Below are 6,379 nucleotides of genomic sequence, written 5' to 3' on the forward strand. Positions count from 1 at the left end.
TCAACTAAGAATCAGTGGATAACTCAGGAGATACTAGACCTTATTGATGAACGACGAAAATACAAGAATGCTAGAAATGAAGAGGGCAGAAAAGAATACAGGCGATTAAAGAATGAAGTGGATAGAAAGTGCAAGGCAGCTAAGGAAGAATGGCTGAAGGAGAAATGCAAGGATGTCGAAGGCTGTATGGTCCTGGGAAAGGTAGATGCTGCATACAGGAAAATCAAGGAAACCTTTGGAGAAAGGAAATCTAGGTGTATAAATATCAAGAGCTCAGATGGAAAACCACTTCTAGGGAAAGAAGACAAAGCAGAAAGGTGGCAGGAGCATATCCAACAGTTGTATCAAGGTAAAGATGTAGATGATTTTGTTCTGGAACATGAAGAGGCTGTTGATGCTGATGAAAAGGGAGAACCAATTTTGAGGTCAGAGTTTGACAGAGCTGTGAGTGACCTCAATAGGAACAAGGCACCTGGAATTGATGACATTCCCTCTGAATTACTGACTGCCTTAGGAGAAACCAGCATGGCAAGGTTATTTCATTTAGTGTGCAAGATGTATGAGACAGGAGAAGTCCCATCTGATTTTCAGCAGAATGTTGTTATACCTATTCCCAAGAAAGCCGGTGCTGACAGGTGTGAAAACTACCGCACCGTTAGTTTAGTATCTCATGCCTGCAAAATTTTAACACGTATTATTTACAGAAGAATGGAAAAACAAGTTGAAGCTGAGTTGTTAGAAGATCAATTTGGCTTCAGAAGAAATGTAGGAACACGTGAAGCTATCCTGACTTTACGTCTGATCTTAGAGGATCGAATCAAGAAGGACAAGCCCACGTGCATGGCATTCGTAGATGTAGAAAAGGCATTCGATAATGTTGATTGGACCAAGCTATTTATGATTCTGAAGATGATAGGGATCAGATACCGAGAACGAAGAATTATCTACAATCTGTATAAAAATCAGTCTGCAGTGATAAGAATCGAGGGCTTTGAAAAAGAAGCAGCAATCCAGAAAGGAGTGAGGCAAGGCTGCAGTTTGTCCCCTCTCCTTTTCAATGTTTACATAGAACAGGCAGTAAAGGAAATCAAAGAGAAGTTTGGAAAGGGAATCACAGTCCAAGGAGAGGAAATCAAAACCTTGAGATTTTCCGATGATATTGTTATTTTATCTGAGACTGCAGAAGATCTCGAGAAGTTGCTGAATGGTATGGATGAAGTCTTGGGTAAGGAGTACAAGATGAAAATAAATAAGTCCAAAACAAAAGTAATGGAGTGCAGTCGAACGAAGGCAGGTGATGCAGGAAATATTAGATTAGGAAATGAAGTCTTAAAGGAAGTAGATGAATATTGTTACTTGGGTAGTAAAATAACTAACGACGGCAGAAGTAAGGAGGACATAAAATGCAGACTAGCACAAGCAAGGAAGAGCTTTCTTAAGAAAAGAAATTTGCTCACTTCAAACATTGATATCGGAATTAGAAAGATGTTTTTGAAGACTTTCGTGTGGAGCGTGGCATTGTATGGAAGTGAAACATGGACGATAACTGGCTCAGAAAGAAAGAGAATAGAAGCTTTTGAAATGTGGTGTTACAGAAGAATGCTGAAGGTGAGATGGATAGATCGAATCACGAATGAAGAGATACTGAATCGAATTGCTGAGAGGAGATCGATTTGGCTAAATTTGACGAGAAGAAGAGATAGAATGATAGGACACATCTTAAGACACCCAGGACTTGTTCAGTTGGTTTTTGAAGGAAGTGTAGGTGGTAAGAACGGTAGGGGTAGACCAAGATATGAGTATGACAAGCAGATTAGAGCAGATGTAGGATGCAATAGTTACGTAGAAATGAAAAGGTTAGCACAGGATAGGGTGGCATGGAGAGCTGCATCAAACCAGTCTATGGACTGATGACTCAAACAACAACAATAAGGTAGTACATTCTGAAAAGTTAACCTGACCTATTTCAATAATTTTAGGCGAAATACTTAAGGAGAACACTGTACCTTCGATATTGTCATGGTATGGCACCGGTACCTTGGAAATAACTCCGAGAGCAAGAAGATAAAGAAGTAGAAAAACAGCCATAACACCGTGTGCGGTACGGTACCCTGAATCACACAGTGATCTATAATTTGACACTGGAGCACCATCAATTTCAGACTTCCTGAACATTACTTCCAAATTTGAAATTTTTATACCGGTATTTGTCTTATGGTCCGAAACAAGATCCTGAAACTCGTGCACTACACGGAAATGAAGTTCAGTCGTACTGGATGTAGCCCCAGGCACTGCTGTCACACCAATGTCGTGCCTTATGTACGCCTATAACCGACAAAGAAGAGAAAAAATACCGTATTAGGAATTTTTCAAAATGCTATTTGTACTTTAAGAATTCAATCTTAACAAAAACGCTAAAAGAAGGAGTTGCTGCATTTATTCCCTACTGGTACCTTTCAATCAACTCTCGCATTTTTCCGGATATTTTTTCGCCCCTTTTCTTCACTTCTGTTTCCAAATCCGCAATCGTCATTGTACCTATACTATACCATTTCCCGTCTTGTTGAAAACATTAGCAGAATATGGTAACTCCATTTTAATGCATTTAAAGCAAAAGTTTCGTTTCGATGATCGCAAATGTAGGAATACTCCATATAAGTCTCATGTAAAACAATCGAGCAGCGGAAAGCGCATACCGGGTACTACCATTACGCTGCCTAGCGGACAAGTTTTGCGTGATACATCCCTAGTGGTGCAGCAATATTGCTTATTGCGAGATTATCTCACCCTTCATGACGTGAGAAGTTACCGTGGGATCTTACTCACCGTGGCAAGCTAGCGATCTATTTGGACAATGTCGAGACACTTCGGTTGACTTCGAGTATTACATATTAACAATATATAATAAACCCTCACCACGAGAGATTTTGGCAATATCCTTAACCAAGAAATAAATAATTAAAATTTGTAAGAAATATAAAATGAAGATAGAATCCACAAGGTGGAAATGAATTTAATTAGGCCTGGGGAAATCTTGACATCCAGTCTAATAAACTGTCCGCGCGTGCCAAGGCCAAGCAACCAAATTTCGCGCGAAATTTTCTACATGAAATTAATTAATTAAGCCCGATACAAGTATGGGAAAAATTAAGAAAATAACACCATTGTGACTTGGAATTTTGGTTGAATTTTTGGAGTGAATTTGAGATAAATTGGTCCAGGGGTTATGAAACTGTGGGATTGCACCACCAGACCCCATGACCAGGGAAGCGTCACCTAAAAATCTATAAATATATCACCCCTCTGGACAGCAGACACTCTCTCTTTGTAAGTTCGGAAGGAAGAAACCGCGCCGCGCATCTCCAAGAAGAGGGTTTCTTTAACTGTCTCCTCAAAATAACTTGTGATATGTATTAATTTAGTTGGTTCGAGTTAAAATATTTAGTGGAATTGATATAAAACTCCTGAACTTTTGCAGACGAAAACCGCGAAGGCATAGATATTTTTCATTAAAGTACTGTGTGTTTTGCAGTCAGTGAAGCGAAACGTAAGCGGGTCCAAATAAGCTTTGGGTGCCATATCAAGTAGCCACCTGGTGATAGTCGATTGAGGGAAGTTCTCACGGGTAGTTGATTTTCTCTGGGGAAACGGAGAAGTCGTATATACAGTGGTCGTTCAGAATAATCTTTCATCATGTGTTTTGTATCACAAAAAGTGTAGAATCGGTGTAAAAATAATTAATGCATAAGAAGATAATGTATTCTCCAGTCGTGTGGCTGAATCTGAGGCGAGCTAGCTAATATGTAGCCAGGATCCCCGAGATGACATCATTATCAAGTCTGTCTAACTTTAATATGTTGTAGATTAGATTGTACATGCTTGTTTCATTAAATTACTATGTTGCGTGTGTAAATTCAAGTATATTATAATGTCCAGGCGAAGTGTATATTGTTCATGTCAGGGTGCGAAACTCTTAAATGCGTTTGAAATCTCGTTAAGGAACTGTAAAATGCGAAGTTTAAATATTGTGCTAAAAATCAATGAAATATTGTTCAGGCTGATCAAAGTTACAAACATGATAACGCTAAAATAGTCGTGGTGAGCGTGATAAATTCAAATATCATAATAATAACTTTAATATTTACGTCAGGATAAATTTTAAATGATAAAGTATGTATTCAGCAGTAATGTCGAGTGAGATTTGCTATTTTCACCGAAATCTAGTGAAGTCTGATAAAGTAAATATTTATTTTTGGAAGCTTAAATTTTGTGACGCCGTGATACAGAAAATTACGGTACGTTATTTTGCTCGTGAGGTCACAAAAACGTAAAAAAGTAAATCGTGAGATTCTTATAGAGTTGTTTATTATGGAATTACGTATATTTGAAAAGTTTTGAACAGGCAGAAATGGATTGTGTTGGAAATGAAACATTATTAGAATAGTTAGGAAGACGTTGAAGGAAGAGTTAGCCTGTATTTTATGAGTGATGTATAATGAACTTGTAGCCGAGGATGTAGGCTATGTTTGTCGATGGAGAAGAACTTTTGTGACAGGCTGTATGTTAAAATGTGATATTTCTGAGACAGGCTGTTTAAGATGACGGTGTCCTGTAAGCAATCCAGAAGAGTTGGCTAATGTAATAGTGGTCAGGATTTAAGTGAGCGCTGTGTAAAGCCTATTGTAATTTCAAGTCGAGAATCTCCCATGATAACCAATTTTTGTAGAATTTTTGCCAATTAAGTCCAAGTGACGAGTCTAATGTAGAACCAGCGTAGTGCATTTTATGATAGTTGACCTCACGAACAAAGTGCATTCTGACACACGGTCGAGGTGATATTTGATTATTGTAACCAAATTCTATTCTGCGTATTTTTACGAGACGAAATTATTATTTAATTGGAAGCATTGTGGGATAGAGTATTGAATGTTATTAGAATGATAGTCTGGCTTGTGTAGATCAATGGAAAGTTTCTTCACTGGATAGTTCATGGATAGACATGTTTGAAACGTGGAGATGAAAGGACATTTGGAAGCCTCACGCTTGAGTTTTGTTGTGAATCTCGTGATGGTGGTGATTACTGTTTTAGTGATATTACGTAAAATTATAAGAGAGTTGAATTAATTTTTTTTATTCACCGAAATTCATTGAATTAGGTGAGATTGTATTGAGAAACGGATTTAACTATTCTGACGTGTTGTTTAATTTTTAATTTCACGCGTTATTATAAGAAATGGACATAGTTATATTTCTGGTTCGAGTTTAGCTGTAGCGAGTTTCATTTATTGTGTTTGAGTTTCAACTGGGATTAAATTTTAATATCCGTGATTGTGTCGGAAGTTTCAATTTCGCCTGACATTGTAGTTGATGTGTAAGTATCCCAGTTTTGGCTCAACGATAGATTTATGATGTTGCACGTATTATATGAATATATGGATGAGTAGATATCCCAACATCCGCTCAACGATAGATTTAGGATGCTGCGTGTCTTATATAAACTTAAGGATGTGTAGACACTACGAAGGCTTGACGACAGGATTAGGGTGTCGTCTGTAAATAGTCAAGTCTTCGGTTAGTTGTTTTGCGAATCGACTTGAACGATGTTAGTGTCTGCAGTAGTGAATGCGAACGCGAAGAGTGTTAGCAGGTATTATCAAGGCCATGTTTCGGCATAATTTTTACTAGCAAGAAGGTGCTCCCATAATACCATGGCACTAATAGTGGCATGAATGTGAGGGTTGTCCAACATGGATACCTAGCTAATGGAGATTGATTATTACTGCCTGGCCGAGTGCGTTCAAGTTCGATAAAATTTCATTTTCTATTTATATTTTACTTAATGATTTATTGTTCGGATGTCTTGTATCTTGTGATAGTGCCGTGTGTTGACACTTAGTTGATTTATGTAGGATTTGTTCTGCGAGTGCGGTTTCGATTCGTCGGCTGTTAATGCATTTTATTTTCAATTTTCGTTCTTTCACTTTATATTCGGAGACATTGGTCTACCAATTATTTGTAGATTGGTTTAGTAGGACAAGTGTGGGTGGACATATTTGTAATCGTATTCGTAGTCATTGAAAATGGAAAGATATATTTCATTTGTGTTATAGCGTGGAATTGTAATTTATTAAACTTAACGACATACCCGTTTATAACCTGAAAGTTGGTTCTATAATAATATTTTCAAGTGACTTACCACTTTTCTTTAACTTCATTGTTTGGCATTTCTTCTAAATGCATAATGAATAAATGTTTTCCTGCGTTTCGCAGTTTTGTTCCTTCAGAACGACGTAACGTAAGATCCCCTTGGATGAAGTTGTTGTTGGTTCCTTCTGAACAGCTGTTTGGGTGATGCACGTTTCAGCAGCGGGATTATTCC

Source organism: Anabrus simplex, chromosome 1 (assembly GCF_040414725.1).
Source record: "Anabrus simplex isolate iqAnaSimp1 chromosome 1, ASM4041472v1, whole genome shotgun sequence".
NCBI lineage: Eukaryota > Metazoa > Arthropoda > Insecta > Orthoptera > Tettigoniidae > Anabrus > Anabrus simplex.